The 27,207-nt window shown below is 48.5% G+C and overlaps 1 long non-coding RNA gene across 1 annotated transcript; it reads left to right on the top strand.

Moving 5' to 3' along the window:
• Positions 1-1,817: 1,817 nt before the first annotated feature.
• On the top strand, positions 1,818-9,456 carry LOC119104874 (uncharacterized). The gene is made up of 3 exons (XR_005094999.1): positions 1,818-1,951; positions 7,361-7,625; positions 9,167-9,456. It is a non-coding gene; the product is annotated as an uncharacterized LOC119104874 (long non-coding RNA).
• Positions 9,457-27,207: the final 17,751 nt, after the last annotated feature.

The following is a 27,207-nucleotide window of genomic DNA, read 5'->3' as shown; positions in this document are numbered from 1 at the left end:
CGGTATAATTAATTTTGATGTCAGCAGAATAAAATATATGATGCTCAACAAGAACTCCTGTAATCAGCAGTCACTCCCGATACTCTAATAAATATATCATAGACTCGCTGTCGTACTTTTGTCACTGCTATATGACACCACTGGCGGCTGATCCAGCGACGGGCCGGAACCGTCCGGAACCTTATCCAGTCCTTCCGGGAGAGGAGCAAAAACACAACCTTGGCCCACACAGCCAATCGCGGACACCCTTGGCAGCGCAACCAGCCTCCGACATCCGCTTGGAAAGCGGCGTGCCGTGTTTTTTTATTCTTTTTTTAAGCGTTTTTATGCGAGTGGTCGTTAGTGCTGGAGCTCATGGCATTGAAGCAGGGATGAAAATTTGTGCCAACGCATTGCACGCATTCGTCGCACGCCGTGCTTACGAAGCGGAGTGTAACATCTCACATTTATTGTCCCTGGAAATTTCAGTTCTTTTTGAGTTTTTTGCTCAAATAGTAATCCCGGTCCAATTTTAATGCCCACACCTTGCTTCTATTGCACGCCATCTTTTCTTTAGTACACAAGATACCTTGTTCACACTGCGATTATATGATCTAGGCATACAGCGAACAAGTAGCTTGACCCAAACATGTAAGAGAGTAGGTGATGGACTAAACCATGATGAGCGATTTTTCTGTCGCAGCATGGAGCTATCAACGACGCATCGCTGATTCAATGGTGATCATTGCAAACAGGGCCAGCGGTAACCCTGTATGCATTTGCCACACAGCGGCAGGTCTAACGTTAACTCAAAGCACAAAACGTCATACCTCCAAGTCATGCGTGTCGTTTTCTTGAGCATAGCTGCACAACATTTTCGCTGTTGGGATATAGTGGAGCATCAGTCCCCATCCTGCTTTGAGGGGAGGGGACTGACCGACTGAAGGCATTTTTAAAGGCAAGTAAAGCATGTCTCATAACCGCTAAGACGCATCAGCTCAATTCTTCGCTGACGATGTGTTCCAGCTTCATCTTTGACCAATAAAACAAAGTCAGAAAGTAGCTTAAGGATTGAAAATGAAGCGGCAGACAAAACCATCACCTTACATGTTGGACAGACACCGTTTGCCGCAAATCAAATGCTATCGGCATCACACCGACCGGCATCACAGCGCACCGACAAAGACACCTTTTTGAGCGATGAGAATAGACACGGTACACTTCTTTCAATTAAGCTTTCTTGCTATTCTAAGGCCGTATCAGGAGCCACTCAAAGTGTTGCCATTCAAAAGTTAAACAGCACTGATAACAAATCGTCTCCCTCAGTTTTCAAGCGAGCATTTGCTTCTGCGAGCGCCAGCCCAGCTCATAAAAAAGTCAATGGAGTATTCATTCACTCGTTTTTCCGTCAGTTGAAGGCCTGGTGCTGCCGATGACCCAGCGAAATTGGTTCGTGCAAACTTACAATTCAAGCAGTTCATACAAGTTAGCAGTTTCAGCAATCCATGCAAACTAGCAATTCAAGCGATGCATGCAAACTGGGATGACCCATTCCCCACCCCATAGAATAGAGGTTGCAATCACAAACATGACGCCATTCTAGCTCATGCAAGCTGTCCTGACTCCCCCACTGCACAAGGCACCCATCACCTAAAAACTGATCATTCATCTCCCCCTCAAAACAGAGCCTGGCTCCGCCGCTGCGCACGCCGCCGCATCACACACAAAAACAAGACCAGCCATCTCCCCGCAGCAGGGAGCCTGGCTGCGCCGCTGCGCACGCGAACAACGCATAAATTGGGACAACGCACTGTGCCGACGATGTGGCGTAGAAACGGCGGGAGCGGGGGTGCGGGAGCACGTCAAGCCAAGCCAAGCGGCTCGGACCGGGTCGCCGCGGCGCAGCTGTGGGTCCTCACCAGACAGCCGCTTGTTCGCCAGACAGCCGCTTGGCGCTTCCGCACGTTGATATGTAAGTTGTCGGCCAGTCGGTTTGAAGTTAGACACGTGCGAATTTTTTTTCGTGTTTGTGTAAGGAACGTGCTCGATCTGTGTGCTGAGCTTACGCTTATGCTTTGAGTGCTATAATAATGATGCATAAGGGACGATGTTTTACTTCGTTAGGTGATCGACTCATGCTTAAAGATATGTTTTTGTGTGAATAATGATTCTATTAATATTGATGTATTTTTTGTGCAGGCATTCGAGTGGAAAGCATCGCCCATTCGAGAGATGTCGTAGGATCTAGAGATGTTGCGGCACTCATAGAAAACTCAGTTCTAGAATCGTCGGGTAGGCCCGTCTAGTCCAGCGCGTGTTCCATTCTAGTCACGACGGTTAGTTCCCGACTCCGCCACCGACATAGAGTCAGCAACTCTCTGAGCATGGTTTTTAGCACGTTTTTGTCGTTTAGTTGGGTCCACCCAAGTCTGGAAAGTGACCACCATCTGGCTGCCAGCCTGACGTGTTATCTTGCGAACCATGGTCAAACGGAAAACTTTCCTTTTCAATTTCCCGTATTACATAATAGCGGGAAATAAAAATTTGTAAAATTAAAATGGGTTATATTGATACTTCACTTTTTGTTACCTTTTATACAGATATTGTACTTTTCCCATTATCAGAACACAAAACCCTTTACGATCATAATAACTTTTAACGTGTTACTTGTTCAAGGCGTGACTTCCTAGCATGGTAGTGGGAAAGTGCATTCAAATACTCCCTCTCTCCCATAATATGTACCAAGAGCATCATTTGCTGTATGCCTGGCTCCACGCCTTTTTGTTTTTCAGAGTATTGTTTGAGAGAATGCCAGTCTACGGGATCGTTGAAACATTGGAAAGCTGTCGGGAATGCACCGACCCCTTTTATGGCTTAAGTTGTGATAACATCTCTTTCATTTGCAGCCTCATGAGGTTTTTTGCGATTGTCGCCAATATCTTTTCCCTCAATAATATAAGCTGTTAGGTGCAATTACGAAGAACATTATGCGTATACATAAGACGGTAGTAAAGCCTTATTTCTCGCAGAAAAACAAGAAGAATGAAGAGATAGATGGGTTGATATTTCGGCAACATGCCTTTTCCGAAACCAGTCACTGATATTCGTTTCGATAAAGTTATGTTGCCGAAATTACGTAAGCTGTTCAGCGCATTAGCGAGAAACATTATTCACATAGATAAGACAGTAGTAATAGCCTTATTGGTCAGAAAACCAGGAGAATGGAGATATAGTTAGGTTGATACTTCGGCAACATGCCGTTCTCGGAAACTTCTGCTCTTGTTTTGAGAAAGGCATGTTGCCGAAATATCAACCTAACTATATCACAATTTTCCTGTTTTTTTCCGAGGAATAAGTCTAATACTACTGCCTTATGTCTGTTGCCGAAATGTCAAAGCATGTTCTTCTCCATCTCCTGGTTTTTCAACGAGGAATAAGGCTTTTAGATTTATTTTCCCGACTTTTCATTGTGTTGTTGACAAAACTTGTCTTGTTATTGCCTGACCTTAGACAAATGCATGACGGTTGTACTAGTCACGCGAAGTAAGCCTTCAATAGGACTCCCAGCATCTGTTTAATGCTTTGCTTCCGTGCTGAGCATTGTGCAAGACGAGACCAGATGGTCATGAAGAGCTCAGCCAGCCCAGATAGTCCAGACAGTCCTGAAGAACCCAGGAAGCCCAGACAGTCCAGACAGTCACGAAGAGCCCAGACGGCCCAGACAGTCCATACAGTCATGAAGAGTCCAGACAGCCCAGAACAGTCCAGACAGTCACGAAGAGCCCAGACAGCCCACACGGTCCAGACAGTCATGAAGAGCCCAGACAGCTCAGACAGCAATGAAGAATGATGTCTGGGGTCTGCTAGAAATATAAACAGTTCAACAACGGGCAAACACGGATCGCATTTGCAGGGTTGGCGCGCGTGGACCATCGTTTAAGACTTTCGTCGCATTGATAAATGATTTAGTTCAGCATCATCATCATCATCGGCCGATTCCGACCGGTGCGCTCTTGAGAAACCAATACTGTTAGAGCTGCCGATCACAGCTCTGTTGAGTTTTCAGGAAAAGGTGACGTAAATCTTAGCAAATGTGCTGCAATAATTATATTTCATAACACTTTTGTCATGTAATAAACATTATATTTGGGTAGCAATAATTCACCAAGGCCCATTGCACAAAAATTGCTTGGTGTGAGCGGTTTTATCAAGCCTGGTTGTCTTGCAACGTTGCAAAATGACATAAGTGTGAAATTGACTTTGTTAAATATTGGCACGACAGTCTCCCAGCGTCAATGTCTCTGGGCCTAACTCAAATCCAAGCTTCGGCTAACCGTGGTGGTATGACCACGGGATCATTCCATCTTGGCTGAGCAGAAAAGAAGCGATGAGATCCCACAAATGCACGTCGTTGAGTGCAGCATTTCACGCGCCACCCAAAGTGCAGACCATGAACCCACCATTTTGTTGTTTTTTGGGGGAGGGGAATTCAAGGTTCGCGGCGTCCGATCACGCAGCCAGAGCAGATACGGAACTTCGAACTGTAAACGATAGTGACAAAGCTCCTGATTTGGCGCGTTTGGCGCGTTTTGGCGCGTTTAGCGAGTTCTTCACGTGTATTTGCAGCACTGCGTCTTTTGTGTGTGACACTGAATTTTTAAACGCAATTTTCTTTGCCCACAAGAGCTTTTCTTGAGGTGGCCATGCGTGAAAAGAAGTTTGTTTCCAACGGTGTGACACCTCTCGGGGTGAATGCAAGCTTTCTAAAAAAAATTTATCTACATTGTACGCCAGCAATCAACGAGAGCACATGTTAAATCATTTGAGCTATCTTTCAATCGTGTCAAGAACTCTACAATATTTTTAAAGCATTAGACCTGCATTGAGGAAGTTTTCACCTTTGCCCTTCGAGGGGAGGGCACACAATCCCCCCTGACATATCAAAAGTAAGCCAACAGGGGCCGCTCAGAACACGACATTGTAAAGATCTTGCCGAATTTCACTGGGATGTGCGTTTAAACTACTGGAAATATTCCAAAATGAGACTGGATTAGCACTCTCCTACCACTAAGTTAGAATATCCCTTCTAACTCAACAACTTAGCATGCTACGACAATGACAAGACACTGTCGAATAGCTCATCAAAACGCTTTCAGATAGGCACTAGTGGACATTGACAGATATATCCTGCGATAATGTCACGTCAGGTCAAGGAGATCAAGGTGATCATTGCATTGGTCCGACCGGCTATATCGCGAATTTAACAAGCCATGTCAATTGGGGAGCCTGGTCATAAAACTCGTTCAAGACATAAGGCATGTGTCATTAAGTCTTAAATCGTATGCTCTCCAAACAGCTAAACCTGCTCACGAGGAACAAAGTTTGACCTAGCCTCACCCTTAACGCTCTAACACCACTCGAGCCACCAGGACGGTAGCGATACGCTTCATAATGTTTTAGAAGAAAAAAGTAGTTTAAGAAAGATCTTTTGGAGTGCATTTCCTGCGAAAAGTGGGCATTGTATGTCACTTTCCAGCCTATGTCACCGAAAAGACCTTGTGAAAAGCGTTATAGAACATAAACTGTCGGTCTCAAAGGACCTTTTCATCTCCACAGGATGTGCAATAATGATGTAAGCTCAGGTACCCCAAATTTCACTGCTCAGAAGTTATTTCGGAAAGCCTTACAAGTGGCCCGCACGCCTTCCCGGCCCCCTCGTAGGAAGGGTTAAGTATTTGCGAGGCTTGGAGCCCGCGCTCAGTGTCGGGCCTTGGCAAAGTTCTTTTATATTCGGAGCGTGCTTCCCTGGGGGCTCCCTCAGCGGATGGATTCCGCATGAATGACGAGGACATGGCATATTCTCATCATCCGTCCGTAAATACGATAGCGTGCACTCCCTTGAAATATAATAGCTTTCATTGCATTGCCTCTGACAGACTCACATCACCGACAGTTTGCAATGTTGAAAAGGCGCTAAACTTACGTTTTCTGTTATGCTGAATGCTACAGTAGCCACTTAAATCGCGTGGCAAGTGCCCGTCAAAAATTTGCGAAAAAAATATGGCGGCTTGAGGCGCATTACAAAACGGTTATTGTACATTCAAATGAAACGAGTATATCAAACATGCCATTCACGCCCCGTATTGTGCATCATACGTAGGGTCGCTCATTAATATGCGGTTGGGTGAAAGAATTGTCGTAAGCGCCTTCAGCCGGCATTTTATATAGTTGGGTTGATATTTCGGCGACAAGCCTTTATCGAAACAATAGCAACAGTGAAGTCGAAGTTGTCTGCCGATGATCCTACTCAATTCTTCAGGTTTTTTTGAAACAGCAGACCACAGTGTTTACAGGACACCAACATTCAGGGGATGAAACAAAGACCGATTGCCAGCCATTACCACGATACAGTGCCTGTCTGAGAATTAGCATACGCGAACATACGGATTGCCTTAGGCGATTTGTGAAAATATTAAGAGTGATAACAATCTTATTTGAAACCCCGACGAGATGGCATTATATTACCACGATAACGGCTCTTATCACGGTCATAAGATTTCCTCAGAATGCAACAGGGAAGACCCAATTGTTATTTTAAATTATTACTGTGCATTGCCACACAATTTGAAACTTTTACTTTCCGTAAGGCAGAAATTCTTTTTCTAAGGCGGGAAGTGAAACTTTCACTTTCACGTTCCGTGAGGCGAAAATTTGTTTGGTTCACCATGTTCATGCAAATATGACCATGTCTTTCGTCGACTCGCTGGTATACCGCCCAAAAAGGTGCATCACTGGCGTGAGTGTTCAGTTTTCCATTTCTTGGCCATTCGGAACTCGCACGCAGCTTAGTTGCGCCAGCAGCCAGTTCCATAATACGAAGCGGTAAATTTTGTCCGTTGAAAATTTACTCAGGGTAAGCACATGGGAAAGAAATGTGCCTCTTCATCTGATATTTTGATTTTTGGCTGCTAAGGGATAGCGCAAGTCTACAAAACCAGGTATTTCTTCACAGCTCTTCACAGTCCTTAGTACAATCTGAAAGGTGTAAAATCACAGTTTCACTTTTTCCAACACACTACTAGATTTTGTGATGGAAAACAGCCGCAAAACAAAGGTTAATTGGAAAATTGCACTGTTATTGTAAGCATTTGCGCACATGTCCATGCTTGCAGTAGCGAATCAATATTTCAACATAATACAAACGTTACGTTTCACCAAAGGAATCCATTCCTCATCTAGAACAGATGAATTTCTATAAAGCCCATAGCATGTTAAAATTGCAACACATTCATGCCCCACGACCCATGCGACGACCCATACCGTTCTCCGGGCAGGGGCTTACCATCAACGCCTGAATCAACGCCCATTCCACCGCCCGCAGAGTCCGCTCCAAAATGTGGACAACCCCCGCCATCGTCTGCGGCGTCTGCCTGGCGTTAGTGACGTCCTCCCCGGCCATCGACGACGCCGCCCCCGATAACTACGTCTACGACTATGACGACTACGCCGACTACGGCCCGACCAAGGAATCGCTGCCGTTCACTATCTTCGACGACGTAAAGCCGCGTCCGCCTGCGCCTGACGTCAAGCTGCCGTCAGCCTGCGCCTGGGCTGTGGTCCAGTGCTGCGCCAACCCTGACGCCATGGTGAGGCTGAGGCCAGGGGCGCGCCCAGGCTGGCAGAGGGATGGGGTGCTGAGGGCAGAGGCACGGCCAGGGTTGCAGGGGAGAGGGTTTTGAGTGCAAGGTGCACCCACGGTGGCAGGGGAGGGGGCAGGGGCAGAGGGGGCAGAGGCACACTTAAGGTTGCAGGGGGGGGGGGAGGAGGGGTGGGGGCAGAGGTACACCCGGCGTGGCAGGGGATGGGGCGCTGACCGGAAGTGCACGGGAAGGGGTTATTCAACAGTCTCCTAGTTATTCAAATTTCATTAGACCATGTGTCTCCTCTTAAAGCCAACCGTAACAGCAACAGGAGAGGGGTGTCCATGATGGTGGTGTTTCGACATAAATGACGTGATAAGAAATAATTTGATGAACGCTCAAATCTCCTGTAGGTGCACATGCCTTACGCCCCTGGTTTTCTCTTTTACTGCTTTGCTTTCATGTCATTGGCTCGGGCTGCATTGACGTAGTTCTTAGCCTCAAGCAGCCTTAGACGTTGCATACGTTGATGACCAAAGGGTAGTTATTATACACACGTGTCAGACTGAAGCTCGTTTATTTAGCTTCGCTCGTACACAACTGACAGCCATGAGACCCGTAACAAATGTGAAGCCTATGAATACAGCTACTCTGATATCCAAGTGTCAATGACATTCCCACCCCACATATGTAGGGGTTGGGGGGAAGGGGGCGCGTACTGAGAACGTGTTTCTCGCTGATATATTTACATGCTTTCCATTTATCTGGAGGACTTTTGGCACGCGTCGGGTTATTCGACAACAATACGTGAATTGCGATCCCCGTCCGAGACTTACGCGCATCCCCCCTGTCTCCCCCCGAATATTAGCACCTTGCAACGCCTCTGACGGAGGGGTCCAGAGTGGCTTTATTGGTGGCGAGGTCAGCCTCAAGTGGCCAGGAGGACGCTGGTCTAAGCCAGCTGGTCTAAGCCAGCTGTGTCGCGTCTCACTCGTGTGAGGCCGCCTGGGGCTTGCGCCGACGACGTTTGTGAAGCCGTGGTGAATGTTTCACGCTATGTAGTTTAAACGTTTTGGATATTTCGGGAAACGGTTTTGCCTTCTTTCTGTGCAACACCATTGACTTGTGCTGGTTTTTGACAGTGGGACATGATGACTCTTTGGCCTCTCCCCTCCCTCTTTTATCCTCGGTTTCGTGCTCATATTTTTTACATAACAGGCTATGAGTCAGAAAAATGTCTTTGCAACGTGGGCCGAGCGAGGTCGTTGAGTACGTCATGGCGTCATGGCTTCATTGTCCATGGCGTGGGCCGAGCGAGGTCGTTGAGTACGACATGGCGTCATGGCATCGCGCCCTGGCGTCACTGCATCGCGTCATGGAGTCATTGTATCGCGTCATGACGCCACTGTGTCGCCCCATGACATCACTGTATTGTGTCATGACGTCATTGCATCGCGCCATGACGTCATTATATCGTGTCGCGACGCCACTGCATGGGGGAATCGCATGGTATGTTGTTCTAAAGGCTTAATCCCCTTTTGTTACAGGGAAGCCGAATCGGCTGTTTTTCAAACGTTGGTTGCTCCGGTGCCTGGCTACAAGACTTCTGCAAACCAGAAACCAAACAGCTAGTGCTGAAAATGGTTTTGCAATCTTTCCAGTTGACGCATAAGAAATAGGGTTGGCTATTTGGGCGCTGCAACTGTTGTTGACGCAATTCTATAATTTCATGGTCATTTGTCGCCGCGAAATGCTGGAGTTTTATGTCAAAATTGACTCAAAATCCGGCGTTTTCCGTTTGCGGTCATGACAATTTCTGCATGGTCAACACGATCACTTTTCAATCATTTCAGGCACGCTATAAGCCATTCTCGGTCAGTAAATTGTCATTCTCAGGTACATCGTGGAAACAGAACTGTCCAAATGCAACTATCTGTAAGAGAAGGTGACAATGCCTGAGAACGACTGGGAGCCTATTGATTGTGTTTTGGTCGCTTTAGATACCATATTGTTGGTAACAGTCGACTGTGTCTGAAGAACTATGAGGCACAATCCACAAACGACGGAGTCATTTCAGTTGGCTATGTGTACCGGCCATCGAGAACTGCGCCAAGAATGTGCGAATGGTAACGAATGTAAGTAAGTCGTGTGACTACGTGTGACTACTAAGCGTGTGATTCGGACACACAAGTGAGATAATGCACGGTTCGATCAGGTGAATCACCCTTAGAAGATAGATATATGAATCTGGTCAGGTTAATGCGTGTCTTAATAACGCCGACTCAAAAATTCGCAACCGTTGCGGAAGCCGCTGTGTCCATGCTAGCCTGACCAATGTGACGATACGTCTGGTGTTTTCATTCATTGTAAATATCTTCCACTGGGTGGTTCCCGGTGACCATTACACTCATGATGAATACATCGCACTCGATAAAAACTGTTTTTCTTGGTGCGGCGCGTGACGACGCAATGCCGGTGGTTAGCACTTGAAGATGCTTTCGTGACAAATTTTTACGTAGCTGTTTCCTCAGTGCCAACGAAACAACCGCCATGAAACGCTTTCTCATCACTGCGAGTCATTAAATCTTATAATGCATAGTGCAGTATAACACACAGCGAAACTATGGGTGACCGCTATGCGTAACTGCATTGCAACAGTGCACGCCGTGGGATGGCAATAAACTCTCCTCGGTTTACGATGTTCACTCAGATGACTTTTTCTACAAAGCTACTGGTGTAAGTTCAAAAAGCACTCACTTACCTCCTTGTAGCTTGGGGTCAAATTTGAGAGGAGTTTTCCTCCAAACTACCTTAATACTTAATGGCAGCCTACCAATCCTCGACGCGCGGGGGGAGGGGCGTTACGACATCACCAATATCGCATTACCGATATCATGGAAAGACGGTAAAAGTGACAATGCAAAATTGGTGTAGCTGATGGAATGTACACTTGAACGCTTTACAAAAAGGTCAGCTGGTGCGTTACCTCATGGAGCTATTATGTCGCCTCTAACGGACATCAAAGCCATTTTACTAGCATCAGCATTTTGCGGATAGTGACGATCTGGGGTTGCCTTACACACTCTGACATTTTGATAAGCATCAATCCCTTGCTAATTAAAAAGCTCGGTAAAAGTAGGCGCTTCTCTTTGATCTTGATGGCCGTCACCAACTGACGTTCGTATAAAGATGGTTCTCGATGTGTTGGCAAAAATGATTCATCACCGCACAATTCTCGACCGATGCACGTTTCGTGGAATTCGAGACCGGGCAGTACGTGAATGCTCTGAAAACGTGCGATCGTTTAAGACATGTATGCGCACCAGCATCATTTATATTGCTGTCATCGTTAGTAGGTTGTAGCCGGCATAAACCGTTTCCTTTAGCATTCTTCTCTGTAGGTCATCATCATTGTACACCGCCGATTACCTTAATGATTCTTTGAAATCAACAATCATTAGTTATATCATCATCATGTGATCATCACCACATGATCACTATCACCCAAATGTGATCGCAGATGACGTCAACGTCACTCGAATAGTCTCCTTCCACTTTCAGGACTCTGAGATCACGAACGCGACTCACAGGTCCTGACACACCAGAGGCCAGCACGTCGAGTCACCGTGCTCACCATGGCGTGGGAGGCTCAATTCAGCGAGCTACCGGGAATACATGACTATTCGCGCCACCTCGGTGCCCTCGCGACTAATTTTGGCTGTCCGCGCCTCCCACAAGGTCCTCAAGTGACTGAATTGGCGGTAGCCGGTGACTACCACTTCCGCGACGCTGTGACTGGTTGTCGTTTCTTATTTCGAGCCCCCGCGGACAGTCACGTGACATTTCGTCGGCGCATTCACGTGATCACGTGACGTTTTCGCCTGGCATAAGCCAGCGGTCACGTGACAGACTCCCAGGACGCGCTGTGGCCACGCAACAGGAGCAGGAATATCAAACGGGCGACGCGGCCTTCCCAGCCCGAGATAAGCTGAATCAAAACAGCGGGCGACGCAACAGCTGCAGAAGATTGACACCCGTGATAGGGCGGTCTTTGATTCGGCGAGGCGTTGCATTGCAAATGTCTCGCGCGTCTTGACGCTGCGGTTATGCAGCGTGACGCTCTGGGCTGTCCTCCCGCTTGTGAAGGCAGCATCAGATCGCCACGATGGCTTCGGCTCCGCTGAACGTCGGAAACCAGATTCTTGCTGCAAACTCTGAACCGACTGGTCTCTTGCGGCCGCGGCTCCGGATCGTGGGTTTTGCCGGATCCGGCCAGATCCGGCAAATCCGCCAGGATTCTGGTTTGATGTGTAGCGCACAGTACTTGTCGACTTAGGGAGTATCCCCCCCCCCCTTCTTTACACCTAAAACTCTTTAGTTTCTGACCTACACACCTGCGGAGATGTGCAGGCTCCTTCGCGCGGATTATTTCAAGATCACCCAGACACCCATGACGCAATGATAACGTCATTCAAATCCTAGCATTTCATGGGCCATGCGGCGATCAAGGCGAAAAAAAGACATCCTTGCCGATTTGTTCACATGTGACGTTCCTGAGTGCGATTTCCAGATATAATGGCCGTCAACTCTCTCAATCGATGTTGTGCAAGGTGTGGTGACGCAATCAAGCAATTAAGTATTGTGAAAAATATTAACTACGTGGGGGAAATTGTGTCGTCTAGGGCAGTCCTTTCCACTTCAAAGTATACTTATTGTCAAAAGTGAGCTTATTTCACCACACCTGATGCTTGCTTCAATATCTTCAAATTTGAAGCATTGTCTTTAACGTCTCTCGCTGGGAACGCCCTGTTAAAGTCCTGTAGACAAAAATCCAATTCTACGGATTACGCGGGACCATAGGATAGTAAAGCCGAAGTAATAATTTTCCAAGACGAACTCTATTGCCTGTGACAATGGTGCTATTTTGGATATTACGTTTCGACCGGTTTTCTTCACCCGATTATTTTTCAAACAGTATTTCACCAACAGATGCCAGTTGATCATGCGATGTGCCTGCCAATGGCTGCCTGGCAGACAATACCTACAAGGCCTCATTCATGGCATTCGAGGACGTGCGGAGGTGCTTAGGAGGTGCGGTTCGCGACTGGCTGGTTTCCGCGCTCAGTGCACCGTGAATGTCATATGAATTATATAACCATGACACCCACTCACTTCACACTCATCACACGACAGCAACTACGTATTCCAGGAGTGAGACCATCCCAAAAATGCTGAGGATGCGGGTATCATTTCTAGGTACGTTCTTTCTTTGTAACTCCGTAGGCGCACATTCCACGATAACTCGACACGTGCCTTACACCCTCTGCCCTTAAATTTTGATCGAAATGGGTCATAATGGTTGCCATCAGCGCTGAGGTCGCCTATGACATTCTTAATCTCTCATCTGCACCGTTTCGGAGTTAGAGCTTTCGGCAAGTTCGAATTGCGTGGTTGCACTGGCAATTTTTTTCTCTTTTATGGCAATTTTTTGTGGCAATTTTTCCACTCTTTTAAAGAAAGTTTGGCAAACCTATGCGTTGAAATGTTCAGCAAACTGTCCAGAATGTTTTTATGCCGCTCTTAAAATCGCCATTGCAAAATAGATAATAATCAGGACACAGTGAACTTTTTTTGCAAGGCACGAAGAACAATTATCCTATCTGATATTGACCTTTTTTCTTGCTTGCGTTTAAAAGAGCGTGGTGTGGTCCTCAAGGTCCAAAAATAAAAGGAGTGGTCCTCCGCTTGATCATTTGGGACCTTTCAGAAAACTATACTTTCGTAGTTCAAGGCGAGGTTCAGCTGTTTCACCAGAATGCAAAGCAATGCACGCCGCATCTTTTCGTGGTATATTAACTAGAACCTGGACAGCTTACGCCTACGAATTATTGCGCGCTGTCAGACACGATGAAACATAATTTGCGGTTGCGGTCCATACATTTTTTCTATTTTCTATTTCTACAGCACCTTTTACCGGAAGTGAAAAGCCCCATTTCACACATGAAAAAATGTTTTTCTTTTCAGATGGATCCGCTACGCAGTGCAACAACGGGTCCAGTTCTTTAAATACTTAGTTTCATGAGGGGAACTTAAGCGCGAAGTGCAAGTGTCATAACGTCGCCATATCCTATAGGAAGAGCCCTTTCCACACGGTTGGGGACCTTGAAAAGGGTTTGCTGCCGGTGTCAGCCTGTCGCGCTTCCATTCAAATTATCTTCTCTCTGCTGAGAAGCTATGCCAGCTGTTGCAGAGCAAGGCTAATGTGCAGACAGTACGTTTCCGCGTACCGAAAGGAGCAGTCCTTCGCGAAGAGAATGACCTCAGCACCAGATTGCCTACCGCTAAGACTGTCAATGGGACAATTCAGGCCTGCAGAGTAAGCCCAGCGAGTGCTCGGACCGCCACTGTCGGTGAGCTAGATTCAGGCGTTGAGAGGGAAGTAGCAGTCGCTTGATTTCAAGAGCATTGATAAGTCAGAGAAGTTAGGCTGAGTCACTGGCGCACTGAATCGACTTCCACGTGAATGCGAGCCATCTTGATCTAAGCTTAGTGCTCCCTCACAACGTCCTCATTTTCCGCCGCCTGTGCGGAGAGACGCGTGGGAGTTACTGCGCCGGCAGCCAACGGTGGATGGCTCAAATAAAGTGTAGTCCCTTATTTTGACATCCTTTCTTAACCTTCCAGGCCGATAACCACCTTTTTTGCTTTAAATTATGGGTTAAAACTACGCCACTTTACACGTGAACGACAATAGGCTCTAAATCACGTAGGAAAATGGTTCTGGTTGCCTCACGATATTCATAATATCACAATCAAGATTTATTGTGCAATGACGGTTCCAACTACAACACACACACACGTAGCCTAGAAGGTTTTTGAACCAATCTGACATCCATACTTGTAAGGTTTTCTTTCATCGTAGTAAAAAAAAAGCCTCCGAACGTAGCCATTGAACTTCACAGCGGGAAAATACCAGAGGCTGTGACTCCGAGATCGCTCAACTCAGAGGCACGAACATGTCACAGGCGTCTCCAGCGCCGCTGACAGCCACTGTAACCCATTTGACCCAAATCCGAGAGATGAGGGTATAGAACTGACCCTTCAACCTGTCGATTTGTTGTGGAATGCCCTAGTGAGGCGCTCGTTTTCTGCAGACCGCAGATACACCTCTAATGAACAGTAAAGCTACGCCCATAAGCCAACGCCTCCGGAAACACCGATGTTAAGCCACGACTGAGTCATGCTGAGGCGGTTGTACTCATGGTTGTAATCAATCACTGCACCACATCGTTTATCAACAGGACGCGCCTGCCCGACCTCATTAAAACCACAACGAGCGGAAAACCCGCTCACTCCACCCACTACTAAGCCGCGCCTTTGCCCACCACTATCTCGCCTGGCCGGCCGCAGGCGGCGTCGCCCAAAGCCGCGCCGCGGGAAATGCGGCATCCGTCTGCGCGTTTGCGGTTGAATTGGGACGACCTTGACGGGCCGCCAAGGTCACCGCGTCTGGGTTGAATGTCGACGATTGCTGTTACGAGGAAGGCCTGCTTGAACGAATATTCGTCGGGCGCCGGTGATGGCTGTTGAGTGGTGAAGATCGGGCCTCTTGCTCGCGATCTGTCTACACATGTCTGACGACCTTCTGACATGAAGTGTTAGGTTAACTTACCTAGGAAAGCCCTTACTCAACACCGGTAGCGTTGTTGATGACGTTACGTTAATCCTTACCTTTTGAGGCATGTTACGACGATAAGATGGATATGAACCGGACGTACTTGACATAAGCAGGCCGCAAATCCTCCACTTTGCAACGAAACGTTATGACTAGCATTGGCACGAACGCGTCTCCTACGCAATGCGCACCTTCACATATGCGCAGCACGTGCAGAAAGCGAGCGTAAATGTGCGTTTCCTTGCAGCGCGCGCGTGCGTAATGACGCTCCCAATGGGTTAACTTTGCACGTCGCGTTCGTTGCCGCGCACGTGCACGAGTCACGATATTACCACGCGGAGACCAGATCACGCGGGAACCAGACCCACGCGGGGACCAGACCCACGCGGAGACCAAACTCACGCGGGAACCAGACCCACGCGGAGACCAGACCCACGCGGAGACCAGACCCACGCGCCTCGCGCCAGTGATTCAGTGATCCGCGTGATTGCCGTAGTTGAAGCGCACACATTTGATCTCCGCGACTCGCGGTTTTCACGGAATCCCGGCTTCTGCACCAGATGCCACGAATCAGCTTCCGCTCCTCACTGCAAACATTGCCGCCCAATTCTAGATAGGAAGGCAGCGACGCCCTGACTCATCATGTCTTTGCGGGAATGTGGGAAGGGTCATTGCATGGCAAATGGCTTTTTCCATTCGTGAACGGATGAGCGGAGGTATATTGTATTGCGCTAGGTACATTGCCTTTCATTATATATACTTGCATTTAGGGCGCAACAGAAGAAAAGATAGCATTTCAACTTACACCTCATTGCTCTGCGTGCCTACACAGCCGCCCATAACGACCTAGACTTACTGCCAATCTGGCAACGGTATAGACCATATACTGGATATATTCATTGCTCTAGGAGATAACCTAACATCCTCCAAAAACTTTACAAACAACAGCGGACGCGGTATGTTCAGGGTTCGTCTTAATGGAAGACCACGAGCGCGAGCCCACGAGCCCAGAATCCCACGCTTATCGATATTTATTCTTATGCTCTGTCTGTTGACGTGTTAAGTAGTCTTGCTGGTTTGGGTTTTTGTTTGCTAGTTTTTTTGCGGCCTTTGTTTTAAAAGTTACCATTCCCAGGACATACTATCTGTAATCAGAAAGGACGGCACGACTAAACGAGGCAGCACGTTATGGTGTTTCGTTGTATTTAAGGTATTGCCAGTTTTTCAAGCCGCTTTAACACGTTGGGCATTTACACATAGGTGGTAGTAGAATTTTCTGAACAATTGCGATGGCTAGTACTTCGTCTGCCCTCTAAAGCATCACGCGCAAGATTATCAGCCTGAAGACTTCGCCGAGTGGTCACTCAGACTTCACTAGTTTTAAAGTACACGAGTTAGAGCGTGAGTTTTAAGGTAGTCCCTCAAAATGCAGCTAGAAACCTGGCGTCGCAAAGAAATTACAACGCAGACCGTTTGCTAGACGTTAGTGCAAAACATATTTTGAAACGATCTCTCCAAAGCATTATTGTTAAAACACCTTTAATCTGGGCTCAGTGGTACGTCACTTCCTTTTCGGAAATACGTTTGGTTTTGACATGTCTTTGAAATAACCATGATTGACAATACAATTAGACGTGGCGGCTGTTTGATGGGACGAATCAGCCTCCCGGAAGGCGTGGCTTCATCACCTTCAGGACGATACATATTGGTAGATCCAGTATAACGACTCGTGGAAGCCCTCCACCCCCCCCCCACCCCTGAATCGCATACCAGTCCCCAAAAATCCTGCCTAAAGGGCGGGAATTTTTATCCCGTTGTGTCCACCTAGATCCACTCCCGATAAGGCGGCCGGATTTATTGGTATGTACTACGGCGCAAGGTAGTTTCTGCCGTCATGTGCAATATGCTATAGCTTCTAGTGTAACTGCTGCAAACGCATCGTCAAAGGCTGCAGCATCACCGAGGCATGCCCATAACGCGATCACGTTTCGTTTTTCCCTGTGCATGCAATTTGTGCTCTGTGTTCCTCCTTTTAGGAGATTGGACTGACTGGCATACTAGGTTAAGATCTTATCATCGATGCTTTTGCAGAACGTGCATGGGCATACATGCTCACTGCAGAACAGACAGCTTCGGCGTGTTAGGGTACTTGTATTCCATACTTCCGTGCCACATATGGTATGAGGTGCATACACGATGAGAGCCAAACGATGAGATGCGTTAGTGTAACAACAACAACAAACATAACAAACACTTCACATGAACGCGTGTCGTATGAAACAGGTACAATTGTCGAGACTCGCAGGTGGTAGTAAAGCCATGCGTGGGTACGTCACGTTTTCAAAGACTCAGAAGCCACTCATTCAGTTCTTTCTCACGCAACAACACCACTACAAAGGATGTTGATCTTATCCATCCTTATAGATGAAGCGTCTATTCATTCGGCGAAGCTAAGGAAGGCTGGGCCAAATTATCGCTCAAGCTTCTCTTCGAAGCCTTGGGAATTTTGTGTCCTCTCAAGGCTCCACATCACACCTAAAGGACAAAAACTGACAAAAATCGCCCGCAACCAAAGCCCATCTGAGTCTACCACTCCTGCCAACCATATTCGGCTACCCTCCCACGGCTGCTGCTACAACATCAATCACCGCACAGACTCGTCACTCTCCTCCAGCCCGAGCGCCCCCTGACGCCACGCATCAGTGCTTCCGCAGCGAGTCCAGCACCATCTTGAAGATGGTCTGCTTGATGGTCGGGGTGCACAGGTCGGTGAAACCAGGCGCCACTGCAGCCGAGGCGGGCGAAGCAATCGGCGCGGTTGCTCTGGCAATAGTGAGAGACTCTGTTAGAGTCATGAGTCACGAGAGTCGTGGGCCTCTCCCGCAGGACGAAGGACGCGTCCCTCCAATTTTACAGGAACGTTACATCGTGTCCTGTTACACGATTGGAACGACACGCATTGGAAAAGCTCCATTCTCCATTTCATTTGTCAAACCCGTGGTAGAGCCATTGTCAATGAGAGAGGGTCCTCCTGTGGTTTAAATAAAACGACACTTGAATCGCTTGATTTGGTCAACATCAACAGCGTTTGTATAATCGATAACAACAGGCTCACAGACACACGTAACTGAAAACGTCTCTTAATTTGCTTTTTGGCAATCCGTTTTTAAAACTCGTGTCTGAGTCCGCTGATGAGTTCTGTATATTGTGCTACCCTGGCACCAAAACGTCAAAAAAATATGGACGCCAAAAGACGTCAAACGTCAAAAAAACGTCAAAGACTTCAAGTACTTCAGACGTCAAAAAAGTAAATATGGTTTATCAACAAGATGCTTAATGACCTCTACTTGACCGGGCCTGGGCACTCACCCGTCGGTTGGGGATGTCGCAGCACTGCACCACGCCCCAGGCGCAGACCGACGGCTGCGTCTGGTCCCAGCGCGGGCTCCTCGGCTGCACATCCTCGAAGATGGCGAACGGAAGCGACTTCTCCTCCCTGCGCCGCTGCTCCTCGTACTCGTCGTCGTACTCGTCGTCGTAGTCGTACTCGTAGTCGTAGTCATCGTCGTCGTCGTCGCGGTCGGGGGTCGGTGCGGCGGCGGCCAGCGCCACCAGAGCCAGCAGGAGCAGCGCGAGTGTGCTGGGTATTCATGTTGGAGGACCTGCCGGCGCACAAGGCACGAGTTATAGGAGCGTTGTGGGAGCCTGTCACTGTCTCCAGTGGTGAGCGTGTTCAAATAATGCAATTATGCTTGCCGCGCGCTCCAGTAGTGAGTACCAGGTCCAGCGAGCATCGACCCCTTGTAGCGAGCATTGACCCCAAACCTCAGCCCAACTCCTTCAGACAACCCGATCACGGACATCCGCACGGCGGAAGTGAACAACGCCCACCAGCCATAGAAATATTGTTCAGTGCGCTTTTTTCAGCTCGTCGCCCCGGGTAGAAAGTGGTTCGTGTTCGTTATCGATCAGTAGCAATGTGGAATGGCAGCAACACAAATCTCAACGTGCAATTTCATGACGGCAGTCTGAGCCAGCAAATAACCTCCTCATGGTGGGTAGGAGCCCGAATAGGAGTTGAAACACTTTCACCATACGACAGCGCACTGGGTATCCGCGTGCACATGTGGGCATTGTGACTGGCAGAGGTGGGATATGTCTTGCCAAAATGTAGCTTCAGTGATGGGTAGAAATTTATCGCCTAAACTCTCTAAACTCGTTGCGTAACGCTTTTTAAAGTTTTTTTTAATGTTTTCTATTAAAAATATGACTGTATTAAAATCATTCAGCTTAACATTTCTCCCAAACGAAAGGCAACAACACACCGACCGGCTTAGATACGTGGCACAGTAGTTATTTAACAGGACGTAATCCAGCAAGGCTTCTGCGTGGTAAGGGCGACGAAGGTTCCAGCGTGATACAGTTATTTCCAGCGTGATACCCCCCTCCCCACAACGTTTTAAACATGGAGAATGTGGCCCTTAAACGTTGCAGAGAAGAAGTCAGCCAATATCCTGTCGTGCTACCAATTTACGGCTGTTATAACATTCACAACACAGAACACTCCATAAGCAACACAACATGCAGGCTGCCACCATCTTTACACTTGGAGGGGGGGGGGGGGGACTGGCCCCTCCGAATGAACATCGTGTGTCATAAACCTCTAACCTTTTCTGAATCGACTTCTCACTTCTCGTCGTACGCTTCTCACTTCTCGCCGTGCGCTTCTCACTTCACGCTGTACGCTTCTCACTTCTCGGCGCCGTCCGTGCCCGTCGTCTCTCGGTTGCACACTGCTCTGCATCGGCCGGGCGGCGTCTATAAAGGGCACCAACGACATCCGGCGGTGAACCAGTGACGTCACCGCCCGGCGTGGGGAGACCAAAGATTCGCGGACGCCGCGAGGCGGGGCGCCGCCAGCTTGGAAAAGCCGGAACAGCCTGCAAGCGCCCCGCGGAAGCGCTGACTACGCGTTGTGCGTGTAGCGTGACTGGCAGGTAGTGAGGTCCTCCATGTTCGGGATTTGCGCGCGGTGAATCGTTGGCAGTGCTTAGCATCGGTAATGCGACGGGATTTCTGCGGAGCTCGGCGGCAGGCGTCTGTATGCATCAGCGCGCGGCTGCACATGCCGCCCGCGATCAACCGCGATAAGAGAGTCACCTGTCTGGCCGATAATCGAAGGACGCTGATTGGCTGGCGGGGCTCTGAGCGACGGTGCGCTGCTTGGTACCGCGCCGGCGGCACTTGGTGCCATTAGGCGTAGCTTTTGGAGCGAGGTTACACAAACCTGCGCGAAAAGTGCTGAAAGTGACGTGGGCTCGTGAGAATAGACTGAGCTGCTGCAGCGACCTCGACATAGCTTTTGATGGGCTTACACCACAGGCAAAAGAAAGGATATGAGTCACCCCCATCTGTTGAAGGTTTTAAAAAATCCATAACACTACGCATTATGCTTTATGTAGAAAACAATAATTTCAACAATTAAATTACCTTTGTTTACATTTCATTTACGTAAATTCGAGCGCCATTGGTCTCGCGTATCACATCCACAACACTGGACTAGTTCAGTTGGTTATCGCGGTGTGTCTCGGCGGTAGTTGTGTCGGAGGTCAGCGCTTTAGAATAAATTCCCATAAATGACGACAACGCTTTGCAACTGCTTCTAAAATTTACGGTAGTAATATGCGCTATCCTTGGTAGTTCCAGATTATCCTTTCCACAGTACATTTGCCTGCTAGTTCTTCCCAACCAGGAAGGATTAACTCAAATAAATCAGATGTCGTCAGTGGCATGCAACAGAAGAGACAGAGTGATGCAACAGCTAATACCGGTCTCATCTGAAGGGCGGTCACCAGACGTTTGTTTCAGGCACTCACAGGTCCTGGTCCCCACTGCTGCTAACATAGGGGGAGATATGCTCCGTAAGAAGTGCCTGGAGCATACCCTGCTATTGTACCTGCGGACCAACCACCCCGTGGCAGAGTTTCTCTTTTGGCCAGAACCGGTCGCACCCAGGCCGGTCAAGGGAGTACGACTGTAACCTAACGTTACTTAGAAAGGCTTTCAGAAGGCAAGCAGAAAGGCAGGCAGAAGGCAGGCAGAAGACAAAAAGGCAGAAAGGCTTTTGGTTTTAGGGGTATTATGTATTCGAAGGTTTAACGCCAATGTATCGACATTCATTATGCGAGGAAATGCTGGTTAAACGCTGTTTTAGGGCAAACTTGGGTTACATTGCCAGCACTCAATGTTTCAAGCTATATTTATGATCACGAAAGAACGTGATCCTAAGCATAGCTTGAAACGCCTAGCATCGATAATATAACCACCGTTTGCTCGGTATTGTCGTTTAACCAGTTTAGCCATCTGGTGGTATATGCGAGACCGATTACTCGGCATAGGACCTCTGTACTTATAATGGCGATGGGAGCGGGAAGTTAACTCCGGGTGCGGAAAGACAGATCCCAAACAACTTCTGCTGCAGGAAGGCAAATCCAAGATGACTCCGGCTGCGACATGACAGATCCAAGACGACTACGGCTGCGGAAAGACAGGTCCAAGACCACTCTGGCTGGGGAAAGGGATCCACTCACACTGACCCCGTCCTGATATGCCTTTGCCTGTTTGCTGAAGCTTTCAGAATCGTGTGCTTCACTGCAATGTGGTCATCACAATTCGTTTCGTGTCCAATCCCATGGTTTTCGCCAGTCACATCTCACGCGAGAATCGCTTCACCTTAACTCTCCTTGATTCACTTCGCCTTAACTCTTTTTGATTCACTTCACCTTAAGTCTTATCGATTCACTTCACCTTCACTCCTATTGATTCACTTCGCCCTAACTCCTCTTGATTCACTTCACCTTAAATCTTCTTGATTCACCTCACCTTAATTTTTATTGATTAACTTCACTTTAAATCTTCTCGAATTACATAGAAACAACCAGGCTCTGACAATTAAGAAGATGAAAGCTGTCATGAAGTCATGTCGTGTCTATGTCAGCTGAGGTGCTGGGCTATCCCATACATGGAAACTTTTCTTCCAAGCTGCTGAAAACTAGGAGCTTGCCAGATCAATCTATTATACAGGCAAAAACGAGACCTTGCCTCGAAGACAGTGATCCCGTATGAACAGAGGTATGGGATACGTAGCCACGCGCTCAACTCTCGCAAAAAATCAAAATCAACCACATGGCGATGCGTAACAAGAAATAGTCAATATCTTCCACTGGCCCGCCTCCTGTTCTAACGTTGTCAAAGGTGTTTCATTCCGCGAGGGATTACAAGAGATTTAGTGGCCTGCAGCCCCAGACTGCAAATATCGGAAACCGCAAACTGCTGGCTTGCACCCGATATGGTTTCCAAGAGAGATATGACGTCACTTTGCCAAATGCTGTTATACTGCAAAGTTTTCATGGCACAGTCCGAGTCTCCCGCATTCGCACTAGGTCCTATTATAAGGTAATCATGGGTCTTAATCCTGCTATGGAACCACTGGGTTCTCGAGAGTCCTACCGGGCCCAAAGTTTGCTACGGCTTGAATATTGTGCATTCTCTCGCTGTGAAAAGCATATTTTTATGTTATCAGCATGTGCTGAGTAAGCGGAGACGTTAAGCAATTATTGGTATCTAATCACGAGATCTCATAAGAAGTTTTATAATGTATGTCATGAGCATGCTCATCATATACATGGCGAAAGCTATGGGCTAGAGAAAGGTGAGTGTTATCACTACGAATCACAACGACTCCTTGACGTCCTCCTTCGACCAGCCCCTCCTGCTACACTGAAGGTCGTTAATTTGCAGCATGACAGCTCGCATTGCCGAAAACCAAAGCTGCAGGCCCTTCTTGCGCACGTCGAGCATGACTCGACCATCGGTCGGTTCCAGTCACAGCCGACTGCCCGCAGAGCGGTGGAAAACCACAACCTCGTCCAACCCCCATCTGGGCCCCATGCCCATCCGGCCGGCATGGGCGGCGAATTAGGGGGGCAGGGGGCAGCCACCAGCGCTCGGGCAGAATTCAAGACAAGCCCCGTTGCGGTGCACGGGAAGCGGAATCGCAAAGCGCGTTTCTCCCCAACTTTGTCGAGGATCCTCCGCCTCTGCCCGACGGACCTCATCACACCCTGCGCACGTGCGCTCTCCCGCATAGAACTCAGCCACTTCCTGTCCTTCGACCTCTCCCAGCCCCCCTCCCCCTCCCCGCGTCCGGAACAACTCACCGTTCCTTCCTGTTTCGTGCTCGTGGCGCAGAATCGGGGAGGGGCTCCTTCGGGTCACCGAGGTCAAAGGTTTGGACAGCTTTTTTTTCTTATGTCGCCGCGCCGCACCCTGCGCACAACCACACTAATATGCATGAGAAAGAGGAGAGAGAGAGAGGAGAGAGAGAGAGGGAGAGAGAGAGAGAGAGAGAGAGAGAGGAGAGAGAGAGAGAGAGAGAGAGAGAGAGAGAGAGAGAGAGAGAGAGATAGGGGATATATAGGGATATATATATATATATATATATATATATATATATATATTTATATATCTGTGTGTGTGTGTGTGTGTGTGTGTGTGTGTGTGTGTGTGTGTGTGTGTGTGTGTGTGTGTGTGTGTGTGTGTGTGTGTGTGTGTGTGTGTGCGTGTACGTGTGTGCGAGCGCGCGCACGCGTGTGTCTGTGTGCGTGTACATATTATCCTTCGGGTGAAACAACATCCATGGCGATGAACTTATCCAGCTATACTAGCTGAAACCCTTCCCCAACTTTGAAAAGGGAGAGGATTGCCTTGAATGGTGTTTGGATGGGGCAAAGGTAGGCTGAAACCCGCCCCTGCTCGCTCGGAGCGCTGGAGAAGCGCGCCAACCGTGAGAGCAAGACCATTTTTAGATCATCCTTGTGATGCGCGAAGAAGCATTAAACATACACGGAACGGGTGGCCTTCTCTCCCCCCCCCCCTCGTCCACTCGCTCACACCCAGCCCTGTTCCCTGCCTACCTGTACCTAAGCCCTTGTCACATGTTTGACGTTGCTGCCCTCCAGTTTTATTAGTCCTGAGAGGGGCGGCCAGCGGCCCCTGCGTCGCTGAGCCCGAATCGTGCAAACGGGCAGCACCGAGCATGCACGCATATCTTCTTAGTGTCACGTCATGTTGCACAAAAAAGAAGGCCCTGCGCCACCTCTGAGGGTCTCTAGCTGTATAACACCCACAAGCTTTGAGCAGTAAGCAGGGCCGCACGCTCATTATAACCTTAAGGAGATCGTGGCCCCTCCCCTACCCATCTTACCAAATATATGACATGTGCCAATATGCCCGAGACTGAATGTGAAACAGCTAACAAGTTCAGGGTAAGCGCGTGAAGATAAGGTCGAGTAGATAGTAGAGATAAGAACGCGCCACGTTGGTTTATGATACGTCAGAAATTGTGGTTGCCTGCGGTGCGCCAAACTCGGTTCCCTGTCAAATTTTTGGTTTATGCCGCCCCCCCCCCCCCCCATTTTGAGATCCTAAGAACGCCTCTGGCGCCAAGCATGCATGTGTGTGCTCGGAGTGTCACGTTATGTTGGGCAAGCAGATCACGCCCTCTGACATCTCCCGAGCTTCTTAGGTTGATTATACCATGCGCATGACATGGTTCCTACGCACATATTTTGAGTCAACTTGTGCCCATTTGTACATTTCCTGGTCTGCGCATTTTTCGTCTCCTGATTGAAAGAGCACGCGCCTATCAGTTCGGTCGCTCCCATCGTTTGCTTTAAAAGCTACAATTGATATTCAATTAGTATTCAATACTTGAGTTTGGTATCAGTGCCCATGAGTGCTTCGGGGGCATCCTTCCCAAAGCTTTACTTCGCGTCGGCTTTTACGGCACGCTGCGCTGATATGACAGCTGCATGCAGAATACTCATCTCAGATGCATCACGTCAGAGGAGGTGCGGCAGGAAGCTCGTCACGTGATTTCCTGGAGGGCGTTTTTGACCTCACCCAGCGGAAGCTCATGTGTCAGGAGGAGGTGTCGCTTTCCTCCGGGTTCCTGACCCTACTAATCTAACCCGCCCACCCCCTCCCCCGCCATCTTCCCACTTTCCTCCCACTTGCATGGGGTGCGACGTGTGGCGTTTGATAGCACGTAACGAGCGGCCGTCAGATGATAGCAAGCAGCAGCTAGCATGTGAGGGATCAGGGCTGGTAGATAGTAGTAGGCAGGTAGTTTTTTATTCGGTTGACTGAGCTCCAGCTCCCACCCCCTCCCCCCTCCCACCCCCCCTCCCCCTCCCCCCCCCCCGTCTCAACTTGGGCTTCAGCCCCGCTTAACTTTGGGAAGAAGTGGGGTAAAATCCGGGAAACCTCGTTTGCTGGAGTATTTTGGGGATAGGCTGCGTTATTTTTCACTAATCAGCCCCCCCACACCTCAAATCATGTTGCGGAAACTTCGCCCCAGGTTCAGGGTTAGGCTCTGTGAAGGTTCTCTCTCCGTTCCTTACATAGGTAAGGTGAGCGTCTGCATGAGAGGATAATTCGGCATGAATTCCAAAGCCTGCAGAAAAGCTGCGGCATTACGCGGTGTTACTGAAGTATTTCCAGGAAAAAGTTGAGGGCGACTCGCGCTTAAAATATTGACATATTAGCTGAGATCAGAGCTATAATCTATCAAAGCCTACAGAGTTATGAATCTTCAATAGGTTAAACACACACTGTTTTAACGTTACGGAGCAAGCATTACCCACATTGACAGAACCAGACTTTTCAAGTTTTGCTTACGAACACTTGTGATCTATCTCCTGGCTTACTGAAGATCGATAACTCAGCATAAAACTGTGAACTCACGGTGCCAACGGTCAGTAGCTGAATACGTTCTTTGGCTTGCATCAAAATTTAATTGCGTCTGTGCGAATATAGGCAGGCTTTGCCTCATTTCATGTCTGAAATCGCTTTTATCAATTGACGGGCAGGGCTACGCCTTACTCCAACGTCCAGTGGGGGTATCAACGTTGCTCTCCGTAAAATCAGCTCAACCAGCTCAATTAGCACTGTCGTTTGTCCGTCTATTTACGGCTGGTGAACGAGGTGTCATTTATTTGTCTTCCGAAGCACAGAATCTAACAAGATGTGTATTCTCAAAACGGGACGCGGCCCACTTGTTGAATACATGACTGAACAGCAGCTGCAGAAGAGCAAAGATGCGAACTGCGCGCATGATATAGGTAGGTGCAGACTGCAAATAGGTGCAAACTGCGTGCATGCTATAACGAGCGCCTTGAAATAGGTCTTGAGAGTCAGACGCAAAATACATGAGGACCGTCGGAGGAATAAGGAATGATTCCTCCGACTCCGATGCACCTCTTCTTTTGTCGGCGTTTTCTCACCAACAATTTTGGAACAAGGAAACGACGCAAAGCACGGGCTCAAGTTAAAGCACCGTCTAAAACAAAAGCAAACGGCGGCAAAAACGATAACAGTTGCAGTCACCAAAGATTCAAATTCGAAAAAGCATGCGAGGCGAATGAAGACGACCATCAGTGCAAAGTGTCAGAAAAAAACACGAAAGGGGTGCACGACACAAACGCCAACGCTGCTGCACACGCTCTGCATGCTGTTTCACGTCTCAGCCGCAGTACTAACGCCAGGCCAGCATTTCTGTCGAACCGGCATCACTGCGAACCGGAAGCCGATGCAATGTGCATATCTTGACGATCGTGTGACACATCCAGCGCGACGAAATTCTCGCGATGATTCGAGGTGATGGTTTTACTTCCGCAGGGTTCTGAAGGCGTTCCTGAAGACATGCCGCTGAATGCTTGGAGTGCAGGGGTTCTCAAACCACGCTCCGCGGCAGCCGAGCCTGGAGAAGCATCCGGCGCGGCTGCCCTAGAATTTGAGAACTTCCGTCAGAGCAGCTCTAAGCGCGTGAGCTGTCGCCGAGCGAGCAATTGT

This window comes from Pollicipes pollicipes, unplaced genomic scaffold (assembly GCF_011947565.3).
Source record: "Pollicipes pollicipes isolate AB1234 unplaced genomic scaffold, Ppol_2.1 Scaffold_6052;HRSCAF=7182_pilon_pilon_pilon, whole genome shotgun sequence".
Taxonomy (NCBI): Eukaryota; Metazoa; Arthropoda; class Thecostraca; order Pollicipedomorpha; family Pollicipedidae; genus Pollicipes; species Pollicipes pollicipes.
The sequence above is the reverse complement of the archived record's forward strand: the minus strand, read 5'-3'. Positions and strand labels throughout refer to the sequence as shown.